Source organism: Oratosquilla oratoria, chromosome 15 (assembly GCF_046742065.1).
Source record: "Oratosquilla oratoria isolate Oo_2021 chromosome 15, ASM4674206v1, whole genome shotgun sequence".
In the NCBI taxonomy this organism is placed as follows: Eukaryota; Metazoa; Arthropoda; class Malacostraca; order Stomatopoda; family Squillidae; genus Oratosquilla; species Oratosquilla oratoria.
The window spans coordinates 31,699,572-31,712,489 of record NC_134791.1 but is presented as its reverse complement, the minus strand read 5'-3'; the positions used below and the strand labels follow the sequence as shown (position 1 = coordinate 31,712,489).

Genomic DNA, 12,918 nt, shown 5'->3' with positions numbered 1-12,918 from the left:
ATATATATATATATATATATATATATATATATATATATATATATATATATATATATATATATATATATAAGGCATGAAACCAATCTATGTACTAAAAGTAAGGAGTTAAAAGTACAAATTAAAAAACTATAAACAGACTAAAAAAAATTATTTTGTGAAAAAATATTACGTCTAATTAAAAAAAGACGAGCAACAATATTATCTAGTTAAAAATGTTTAATGTTATGAGCAGTGCCACGAAGATATAAAAACCAAATTATGTATTAAAAGTAAGGAGTTAAAAGTACAAATTGAAAAAATATAAACATATTACAAGTATAATAAAAAAAAAAGACAAGCAACAATATTATCTAGTTAAACATGTTTAATGTTATGAGCAATGCCACTAAGATATTGGATTTTATTTGAAGGGTCATACTGTTCTAGCAATTTTTTTATACGCTGATTGGCGTCCCTGTATTTTTTTTTTTTTTTTTTTTTTAGGTTACGCTGTCTCCACGATTGAGATGGGCAATTCTTGTTGCACTGAGAGCCTCTTCATGTTTTAAAGCAGTTATAAGGGACCAAATATTAGGATGCACATTTGTCACGGAGGTTCTTAGTGCATTATGAAATCCTTCAACATAGTTATTAGTGCGTGGCATACCATTTTCAGTGCGTTCATGAACATTCCATAAATGAATAGGGAAGACTGGCTCGACTCTTCGCCTTCGCCACGACCTCTCACTCCTCCAATATAATATGTTTCGAAATATGAAACATTGGGGAAAATCGTCATCAGTTAATTCTTCGAAGCCGTCAATAACATCGTCAATGGGAAGGAAAGCAAGTGCGGATAAACATCTCACTTTTAAACTAAAATCATCATCTTGGTGATATTGCTGTTTAAAACCTATTGTTACAACTTGGTTGTAAACATTTTGTGAGAGGTGAAATAGGCAACAGGTAACATCTGAACTAGGGAATATATCTAATAAACTATTGATGGCCGCTTTTTCAAAATCCATCATCACAGTGGCAGGTTCAACATTATGCAAGAGTTCTTTTATAGTAGTAAATAGTCTATTGTAAGTATATTGTGTCTTATTTGGCAGCAAGGCGAACATTCTCATAACACTAATGTCGTTGTCTTGAATATGTAATAGCACATACATTCAGATTTGGGTTTCTTTACATATTATAGTCCGAGGAGCATCTTGTGTAGATCCAGACATTATTTTCATTTGATGATGTCCTACTTTTGATTCCACTCTTGCTGCTGTTGCACTGTGATTATGCTCACCTGTCTTAACGATTTTGTTGTCACCATCACCAACATAGGTGTGTACGTGGGCTTTACATAACCTATTTTCGCACTGCCAATACTGCTTGGAACCATCCTTATAAGTTTTGTGTTTATCATATATATAGTTTAGATCATCTACTAATTTCTTTCCATTTTTAGTTGAAGTAATTAGACGAGGCATGGGTGATACAATAAAAATATATATATTTATCCGCAAATGCAGCAGCTGTGGTTGATAGCCAAGCGTTAGTAGTAGACTGAGAGATGCAGCAACCGTAGTTGATAGCCGAGAACAGTATGGCAATTATTTAAACAACCAATTACAAGGACATTATGGCGATTATTTAAACAACCAATTACAAGAACAGTATGGTAGTTATTTAAGATAAACTCCAATATCTTCGCGCACACACATATATATATCTAGTGGTATCGAAATGCCCGGTATCAAAATGTCCGGTATCAAAATGTCCAGTATCAAACTGTCCGGTCACCATGGTATATGCCTGTTTGGCAGTGACACCACCATGTAGAGGGTGGTAAGAGAGAGTAGGGGAGAGAACTGGAGGGGGTAGAGAGAGAACAAGAGGATGCAAGAGTTAGATATTATATATTATATTATATATTATATATAATATATATATATATATACATATTATATATATACATATAATATATATACATATAATATATATATATATATATATATATACATACATATAGCAAGGGTTTTTCCTCCTTGTAAGGTGGAAAAAGCCATTGGTATATGTATGTACAAAGGAGGTAACTAATGTCAAAAGAATAAATCCACTCCCACCCATTTCGTCCCAACATACTCCCATTCACCACCTTTCCCTCCCTCTTTTCTTGGCTCCTCCTGGATGATGCGTCATCCCTGCATCTCATCCACTGCCCTGGGTAAGAAGCAATGCAGCAAGACATAGCACATCCACAGCAAGGCCACTTTATTTAATCAGCTAACCCTCTCTTCTTCCCCTCATGCAAAAAAGGAGAAGATAGAGAGAAATCCCTTCAGGCTGTGTCAAACTATCATTCAGACATACATATATATGTGAGATATATATCCCAATGATAGGTACCTGGAAGTCATAGTCCTGCAAGTAGGTCTCCTGATCCAACACTCGCCAACTACCACTCGTGCAGACATTTGGGTCCTGGACACAACCCCACTACAGGAATTGGTGGAGTTTTACATCTTGGTTCAATTCCCAAAGAGAGTTTATCATTGGCCTAAATGTCCACACAAATGGCAGATGGCAAGTGTTGTATCAAGAGACCTAAGCATCAGGGAGAATAATCTCCCTGTTGCTTGTCTTCAAAACCTGTGATCTTCCCTAGATCTAGAGATACAGTACCAAGGGGGAAACATGGTCTCAGAACCATAACCAAAATCTGTCAACTTTGTATTTCATCACTTTTTTCACATTAGGTCAACTTCTTCTTCTACTGTAAGCTGTTGACACAAAGTGCTATACTAACACAACACAGACAGCAGCTCAATATCTATTCTTGTAAAGACCTATTAACCCCTTCAATACGAATCAAATATTCTTGCACACATTAGCTGCCTGATGTATGATGATGCATCACAATACACGCATTATAAAGCATAGTTACAGCTGTTATACTCATTCTCTTTCACCCAGAATGTTTGTAACTACTGGAAAAGTGATCAAGTCTGCTCACAGAATACGATGTTCACTCAGCTACAACTACAAAATAAATATAATCAGGAAGCAGACACTGGCGTCCTCATATACTCACTCAGGCCTCATGACGCCCACGTAGGCGTCATCGTACTCGAGGGGGTAAGGGTCTCCAAAGTACTGTTGGCAGCTGCTGTGATGCTGTGGATAGTCCGCAAAACTCAATCATTATCATCTTGTCACAGTTGACATCCTTCAAAACTTAAACATCTGATCAAAATTAGGATTGTTAAAACAATAAATTGACTTCACAATGTTTAATTCATTATTTACAATCTCTGGTGCACAACATAGTATCAGAAACTCTACTTTTTTCCTTTTTTTTTTCTATACACATTTTCCCTAACTTTTCTTTCTTCTATTTCTAGAGCTTCTCATCCTCTATGTACATCACAGCCCTCTCCAGCTTCCATACTCCTAAAATCAAGGGAGTCTCTGGGATGATGGAGTGGGGAGTGGAGTATCAGGATACTTAATTTGTTCTGGCTATTCTAAAAAAAATTTGGATTTTATCTTCCATTTTACTGACAACCACATTCCAATTCATATATAATACCAGTATTTCATTTACATCACAAAAATAGTGAACATCACCCAGAGTTACATTTGGAGATAGGTCATCTAGTGTACAATTCTTACAATGGGTGATGCTCTTCCTCATATTGTGACATTACGACCCCATTTTTAAAAATCCAGATTGGAGGCTTAGTACTAAATTGCATCCTGTTCGAGCAGAATATAAACATGCATGCACAAACACACAACAAATAAGTCCTTTCATCCAACAGATCCATGCATGTTCTAAGCTTACATCTATCAAGTGCGGAAAAATATCGTCAGTTGCATCTCCGTTAAAAATGTTTGCAGCTGACTTTATCTGTTACACTCGGTCCATTCACATCTCACAAGGCATCCTCGTCATCCTTTGTGGGATTCATTCATGTTCCATTTATATCAGCGGGACTCAGAGATGACAATCATGATCTCTTAAGTCCAGGCAACATGTGTGATAGGAGTAGTTCAAGCTGTTACCCTTAGACCTACCACCACCACCACCACCACCACCACTGTCATTCCTCCTGCCACCACCAAAGGACATTTATTTCCTTACAAGTCAGGCACCATCACGTGCAATTAGCCACTCTCTCATGACCACAATGGCAGTCCATCTGTTTTAAAATCAAACCAGTTATGGAAAGACAGAGGGAGAGTGAGTCACGTAGGGAAATGAGGACTAGAGGAATAGACATATCCAGAAGCTCCCTGACAGGGATACTATAGTTGTAGTGGATATGTGGAAGTAGTAGCACTAATGGTAGCTTGCAGTAGCAGCCCCATATACTGCAATAGTACTATCATTGTTACTGTGGTACCACCAGGGTTGATTATAGTACATCTGTTCTAATATGCTAACATATTATAGCCATACTTATCCAAAATATCGTCACTACACTGCTTTGCCAAATGCTAGTAATACAAAGTTGATATAAAAAGACTGTATTAATAATTTGTATCTACGGAAGCTTTATTTTATGCTATGGAATTCTCACAGTAGCTACTGACAACACTGAGATTGGGGGGAAGGGCCAGTAGTGCCGCTCTTAAGTCTGCAATTCAGGTTTTTTTTTTTTTTTTTTTTTTCAATGAAGAAAATGTAAAGTAAATCACGAGGAAAGTAATGGAGTCAACACAAGAAGGAAGAAAATGACACTATATAGGCCATTAGGGAAGGGAGGCATTACATTATGGGGACACAAAGGAAGGAACCACTTTGTGGGTGACTGGAAAGCCGATGGAGTGAATGGGGCCAATGGGTTAACTTGAAAGATGTCAGGAGCTGCAACACCTTATATCCATACTTATCTTTTATGCCATTAGGTGCTTGTAAAGATAGTTTATAGCTATGGTGCAATGTTTCTGGGACTTATTGAGGCCTCGTGACTTTGCCACTTCTATAGTACATACTGCACAATCTGTTCCTGCACTGCTTTACCGGTCCAATTATTGATTTCTATTACTTGCTACACCCCAAATTTGTGAAAATTGAGCTGCCAGATGGTTCACTGATAAAATGCAACATCCATTAGGCTTACTGATTTGTATAAATTAGCTTCACTTTACTAATGGAATAGAATATGCAACAAGAAAAATTACGAGACTAAGTTGACGGTTGACAGCAATTCTTCAATTTGGTGATATCACACAACATTCTGCCAACATTTCTTTCCTGATTCTACAGTTTATACAATTGTTGTGTTGTGCATACAACACTATTTTTTGCCCATGTTTTATGTCTATCTTAACTAAATCCAAATTTCAGTATAGTGCAAAATGAAAGTCGATCAATTTACGTACTTCAGAAGCTAACGTGCGACTTTTCATCCTTTAGGGATCAAGTGTGTAACACGAGGTGCTGGATACTAATTACTCGTACGAAAATCTTCACCCTGAAGTTGCTGACATGATAAAAAGTGGTGAAAACTAAGTTCTCTACTAACTACCAGGAATATTGCTGCAACTGGTGTTAGAGTCTACATCTGCAAGCCCAACACAGCATAGAAAACAATGTGGTAACTGCTGAACTCAAATCACACTTAAAAACAGCCAAAATTATTGTTCAATATGCCAAAGGAAAGCAATACTGCTTTATATTTGATAACTGTATTACAACAAAGGAATGGTATACAGTATATGAATGCTATCCAATACCTTGTAAACACAAACAAATTGGAGCCATGAGTTGCAAAGCTTTCACACATGGAAGCACAGTAGCTGAAAGAAAGTCTTACACACACACGTGCACACACACACGTGCACACACACACACGTGCGCACACACACACAATTGTAGGCGTACACACAGATATGATACATGGTAATGTACTAAGGGTCCAATGTCTTGCAACAATGGCACAGGAACTTTGAATGGTTACTCAACTCCTTCCCCTAACTTTAAACGTACTTATCTACCACTGAACAAAGTGGATTGAGACAAAAACATTGGTCTCACAGTTACAGAGCACATAAAGGCCTCAGTTGCTGCTGGCAACCACAGAGAACTGTTGTCTTGGAGTCTGTTGGCTTCTTTATACATCAGCTTATTTTGAGGACAAATTTAAATCTACGAGACAATATCTTGTCTATAGATATGGGTGTTGCCCTCAACTGCTGGCATCATCATATAGACAGCCTGGCCCAGTTGGTTGTCAGGTAGGTCATATGACCCTCCCTACTCTGTCCACCATTCAAGCAAGGGATGATACACTGTCTCCAATGTATGATCTCCTGGAAGATATGGACTACCAGAATATGTTTACATGTGCATTTGCAACATGACAATAGAGATGCATTTGACTTCATACTAAACATATGGCACATTGAGCAACAATGACATCTCTCACTGGAGTGCTATAAAGCCATCGTTATTATCAATTTTCATTTCAATATTTTTTTTGCATTTTATTTTTATTTTTTTTTGCATTTTACCTTTTTTCTTTCATAAAAGATGGGTGGAGGTAAAAATGAAGGAAGGAGACTCCAATTAATGGCTGCTACATCAAAGCAAACATTTAAAACTGAAGCAATGGTTCACTACAATAAACTCTCTCAGGATGCAAAATAATAAAGGCACTAGCTACGAGGAGAACAGTAGGCTACTGCGCATCGATCCTCCTCAGCTTATGGGAATAGGTGGGGCAACAAAAGGGAGGCAACATTAAAGGGTACTCACATAACATGGTAGACAATCTAGGGTCAAGAACTGGGCTACCCAAGACTCCCATTGTGGAAGGGTCGAGGAGGACCGAGGTGCAAATAATGTTTTTCTGTGCAAGCTACATAGGAGCTTTTGGTTTTAATCACAGTTTTTTAGTATTTAAGTGTCACATAAATTCTAACAAAATACTCTTGACAACAAACAAGTTTGTAGATACATTAAAAATGTAACTCAAAGATCATGCACATACATAACACATTTTCTTTGAAAACGAAGTAGTTTTGGACAAAGTCCAAAATCACTGCATACTCGAAATATCATAATTTCTAGGTTATGTACAAAACTTACACAATATGAAACAAAGTAAAGAAATGCAGTTCTACTACCTGAAACACTTAGTCCAATCAATACCTCAAGAGAAGGAACCGCTTCTCCACACTATGTAAAAGTTTCTCACAGCTGCACACAACTATTTACATCACTGGTACTTTTTGTACACACGTACACCACACTGCTATTAGCATTGGTCTGCTGTAAATTCTTTTGTGCTCACATAATAAACCACCCTATCTTGTGCTTCTCTATTTCCAGTTCCACAGTATGAGACTCCATCACAATAGTCAAAGCCACTTCCTTGCACCTTGCTTTATAAAAGGTATCTTTACATAATACAAAATAGTCTTGTATTGATTGCAATTCTAGGCAGACTGCTAAATTTTAAGAGCAGCCATGAAAGTAACATGTACAAGGGTTCATCCCTTAAGTCATTGTGTAGATTACAACCCCTGGTTAAACAAAAAGATCCGACTCACTCAACTTAGAACGAAGTGCTAATCATTTAAACTACAATGATGAAAGGAAAATAAGAAAAGAAAGAAGAAATTAAGACAGAAAACCTTAGGTTTTCTACTAGTTCAATATACACGAAGAACTGAAGTTATATACAAAGATAGTAAATTGCCCATTTGTGTTTCAGTTAAATATAAACAAATACTGCAAAAGAAGAAGGCTGGCTACACACACAAACACATGTATACAGACGGACACAAACACACCAACTTGCTGGTGTAATGGTATTACTCTTGCCTCCAAACTCAGCGGTTGGGTTCAGCCCTGGGCTGAACTGCACTGCAAGCCAGCACCCCATTCTGTTGGGTAAGGAGTTCAGTGGCATGTGCAAGGTGACAGCATTACCCATAGGTGTTGATCGTAAGTCCAATATAAGGTCCAAGTTCAAGGTGAATCACACACAAACACACTTTGCAGATATAAACAAGTGCTTCCCACCACACATTGACACAATATATATGTCCTTTACATAGGTTGGATCACAACTAAAGGAAGGGAGATGAACACCTCGAGTAGTTGTAAAGTTCAAATTAAACCACTGATCAACTTTTCACTGAAGAATGAAAATAAGGACAAGAAGAATAAGAATAAGCAAAGACAGAGAAATGAAGAAATTGACAGGATAAATAATAACTTCTGTAGTTCGCTTTTTACTGTCTTGCAACAACATCACATAATCTGTAACAAGTTTTAGGTTCAACCTTCATTTACTCTTTCCCTCCTATAGCACAACTCCCATTTACTCACTCCTTCATTTCTTTCATCCTTCCAACAATATACACATTAATCATCCATTCTCATGTAACCCAAACTTGTGTCTGGCCCATCACCACTCAGAACCATTCCTACTCCTTGCAACACTTGCCTTTCCATGCTGCAATTAACACGTTTCCCCTCAATCCATACATAAACAAAAATTTAGACACTCTTATCCAACCTGTCTTGCATCTTTTGGAAATCCATCATTATTCCCATATGTTCCCCTCCCATTTTTGCAATTTCTGACTTGCTTTACCAAGGATTTACAATATTGGTTCGAAAATAAGGCTGAAGAGATGGAATGGTCTACCTGCAAAGTTGGCATACACAGGAATTGATGACGGAAGCCTGCACATTGGGGTCCAGCAAGATGTAGGTCAACATTGTCTCTGCCACACATTTTAAATTCAATCATTACCCTTTGATATCCTAACCTCACTATGGAGCACCTGAGGAGTGCCCCCATAAATGGCCAAAACTCTAATCAGTTTCAACCCTTTCCTTCACTTGTTCACATAGTGATAACAGCAACTGCTACCCTCTTTGTCCTACCATCCAGTAACACAAACATTCCCACACTTACACAACACCGACACCATCCCAATGTTTCCTCCTGGAGAGATCTATGGGAGGGTCCAATGAACATTGCTAACCAATAAAGGGTTATGGCTTTCTAATTAGTAAAACTAAAGGAGCCAATAGTTATCATTATTAGTTTGCACAAGGAGCATGTATGAATTCAAATCAAGTCAAATGGTGAGACGAATAGTACTAATGGCATGGACATCCAAAGTACAGATATCTCTTTTTGGACATATACCAAAGGCCCCTTTATAAGGGAGGTAGCCAAAAAACAAAGGCATAAAATCCACTCCCACACATACTCCATGTCCATTTACCCCTCTCCCCACCTCTTATCTCAGCTCCTCCTGGATGATGGGTCATCCTTGCACTTTGCCCACTGCCTTGTGTTGGAAGCAATATAGCAAGACAGAGCATCCACAGCAAGGCCACTTTATTTAATCAGCGACCCCCCCTCCTCTCTGTGCCCTTGTGCAGAGAAAGAGAAGATGGGGAGAAATCCCTTCAGGCTGTGTCAAAATATCATTCACACTTACTCCTCCAGCCCCCCACCCACCCCCTTCCAAGCATCACATCATCATTCATACACAACTATTCTTCACTCATCCCTATCTTCTGTCTTAAATAGAAGAGCCAAGGTGACACAACACATCCTTGTGATGTCCCACCTTTACCTCAAAACCACTCACTCTCAACATTTCCAATTCTAACACACGCTCTACTACTCTCATAAAAACTCTCGACTGCTCTTAACAGCTTTCCTCCAATCCCATATATCTGCAATACCACAGTGCCTGTCTACCCTGTCATAAGCCTCTCCAAAATCCATGAAGGCCCAAAAAACATCTTTATCTTTTCCTAAAGCTTGCTCACATATCTGTCTTACCTAAAAAATCTGATCCATGCAACCCCTACCTGTCCTAAACCCACAAGTCTTCACCAATTACTCCCTCTGTGCCTCTCCTAATCCTCAATCAAAACCCTCCCATAAGCATTCCCAACTACACTCAACAAACTGATCCCTCTGAAACTACTACACTCACACTTGTCCCCTTTTCCTTTGTTAAGCTGAACTATACAGGCACTCCTCCGACACTCTAACCTCTTTTAGACAAACATTAAACCTACACGACACTCATCCACTTCACCACAAGTTTATCTATCTCTTCATTTACTTGTATAGCCAACCTTTCTCTCCCTCATCCTCTCTTCACTCCTGACACCCAAGTACATTCCCAAATTCAAACTTGCCCCTCCCTTTCAACTTAGTTTCACTCAGTGGCAACACATTCATCTTTCTTCTCAGACATACTGCCTATCTCTTCCCTTTTACTCTCATCTGTACCATATCCACACACATTAAAAAGACCCAAACCTTAGGGTTCTGGTTGGAAAGCTCATCCCAGAACCTTTGATGTCTGATTTGTTAGGAATGTCCCTTTGGGGGCTACAGAGAGTAGGATGCCTAGTCCTACCCCCATCCTGCGTTTTGTTGCATTTTATGACTCAAGTGGGAAATTTTTTTATGCAATTTTTTTTTTTGTACTGTTTGTTTTAGTAATAATATGCAACAAATAATGAAAGGTGTACATTTGGAGTAAAATGTTCAATTATATGAAATGAAAAAAGTCAGTTGAACAAGATTGGTGTTCAGGCCACTATCTGGTGTCACTTGATGGGTTTTCAAAAGTTTTGTGCCTTTTCCTTGCAGGTCTTCCTATTTCAATATGAAGTACTTGTGTGCTATTTATTAACAGCAGTGGTATAAAACTATGTTATTAGCAAATGATTGTCAAAGCCAAGTGTCCTACTGGTGGAAATGTTGGTGATAGCACAAACGTAAGTGATAGCACTATCTTGTATACTGCATTGTTGCATTCATACAAACACATACCAGGGGCATTTTCCCCCTTACAAGGGAGGTAGCCAAAGTTAAAGGCATAAATCTACTCCCATCCATTTCATCCCCACATACACCATTCCTCTTTTCTTGGCACCTCCTGGAGCCCCCAATATCTATATTATTTGACTTTCACAATGTGTAAGCTTTCATGAAATTGATTCCAATTCAATGTATAAATTATTTTGTAATAATAACTTCTCTAATTTTTCAGACTGGAAACCTGCAGCCCCAATGTGGCTAGAAATGGTTCCTGATCCCTTACACTGATCTCTCTGGGAAGACTGTTACCTGTTTCATTTGTGTCAGATTGGCTTACATAGTAGAATAAGATTACGTAAAAGAAATGGAAGAAATATAGCCAAAAGTGATAGATATCGAGCCCAACCCATAGACAGTGACAGCCCTATGGGGCTATCCTTCAAGTGGAGGTAGGCACATTGATAGGTTTTGAAGAGAAGACAGAGAGGATTCTCTCTGATGTTTGTATTGCAGGACCACCACTTTGAAGTACCCATAGTTGGTCCCACTATCCTGTAATGCACAATTAGGCAAGGACATACACATAAACCTACAAAAGGGTGAAGGCATTCCAAGCATTCGGAGCTCAGTAACCAATGATTATGTTTGAACTAATGCTAAATAAAAGGGCAGGGTGCAAGGAGTTTGACTTGTTCTTGTAAAACTCAATTAGTTTATTTACTAGGTATTTCTTCCTCCCTCCCTCTCTCTCACAAACATACAGACACACAAACATCCACAAAGACACCTACACCCACAATCGCAATGAACTGCTGTTTGAGTCTGAACTATGGAAATATCTAATCCTGTAAAATACATGTAATGATACATCACTGAGTCAAGGGAACACACATACTATATAAATGTCAAATAAAAAGAAAGAAAAAGTGAAGGATGCAATAGCATACAGATAACTGTGCACTGCACAGGCAGAAGCTTACACACGTTGACACAAAACCTGCGAAAGGAGAATAACGCCCTGCACACCGACAGGTTTTAATTAACAAAGGGTTAGGCTTTAAACAAATGTACATAAAAGAGATGGGATGTAATGAGTTCTTGTTCCTGGAAAGCTCACTTAGGTAAGTACATGCATAAACACTCTCACGCACACACAAACTCACATATGCATACAATTACATTATAAATAAAATAAGCTTTAGAAGTGAAACAATAGAAAAATAGTTGAATACATAAATATTCGGAGTAAACCAAATAACAGATTTAAGGAATTATGTTGCCCAGCAAGAAATAGGAGTCATGTCCCATTATGCAACCAAGTAGCTTGACAGCTGTGTGGCCACCACATACCTGGCTACAACTCAAGAGTAGAACAGGTCATCACCTCTGGGTTGTTTACAGTCTTACACAACTTTGTCCACATCACCTTACTGCAAGTCTTGCTGACCTGCGTGTTGATCAAACAACACAAAAACTACCCAGTTAAAAATACGAAATCGTACTGTCCGTGACCTCAAAGCCTAATGGACAATGACTTCATATTCTTAACCATCACTGGGCTGAAGGGATGCTGATCAGTAACTTAAGGTATACCAATTGGTAACAGGATAGCCAATCAGCATTTGCTGCGCAATTCCCATTTTTCTGAAAATATATTTTCCATAACTTGCTTTGAACATTCAAAGGCTTAAACAATGCACTGGCATGTACTTGCAATCTGGACACTACCATACTTCTTTGAAAATGTTACTTTGTCACCTGGTGTCATGAATAAAAACCACTAAACGTAAATCACCATGAACACTACAACAAAACAGCACTTTGGCCACGGGTTTTACTGTCACTGAGAAAGAATTTTGTACTGTCAAATTTGGACTTGGTCAGTCAAACAAGGAAAAACTTAACCACAGTACACAAGTATAAACAAAAAATCTTTTTTATGCATCATTATAAATACAATAGTTCAACAAATGCATATAACTTCATAAGGTATAATATAGCCATTACGGGAAATAAGTTGTGTCTACAGGTCTTAGTTGGCCACCTCCCTTGTAAAGGGTAAAAGACCTTATGGTATATGTATGTATTTGTATAATTTCAGTTAACATCAAGCACTCCC

General features: G+C 38.2%; 1 protein-coding gene across 1 annotated transcript in view; it reads right to left on the bottom strand.

The window, feature by feature from the left end:
* Positions 1–3,254: 3,254 nt before the first annotated feature.
* The window catches only part of FBXO11 (F-box protein 11), a 41,224-nt gene continuing 31,560 nt past the window's right edge, over positions 3,255–12,918 (bottom strand). Inside the window, exon 14 of the mRNA XM_076198740.1 lies at positions 3,255–12,918. This exon is cut by the window's right edge and continues 711 nt beyond it. The gene's annotated coding sequence lies outside the window, so the exon portion shown is untranslated.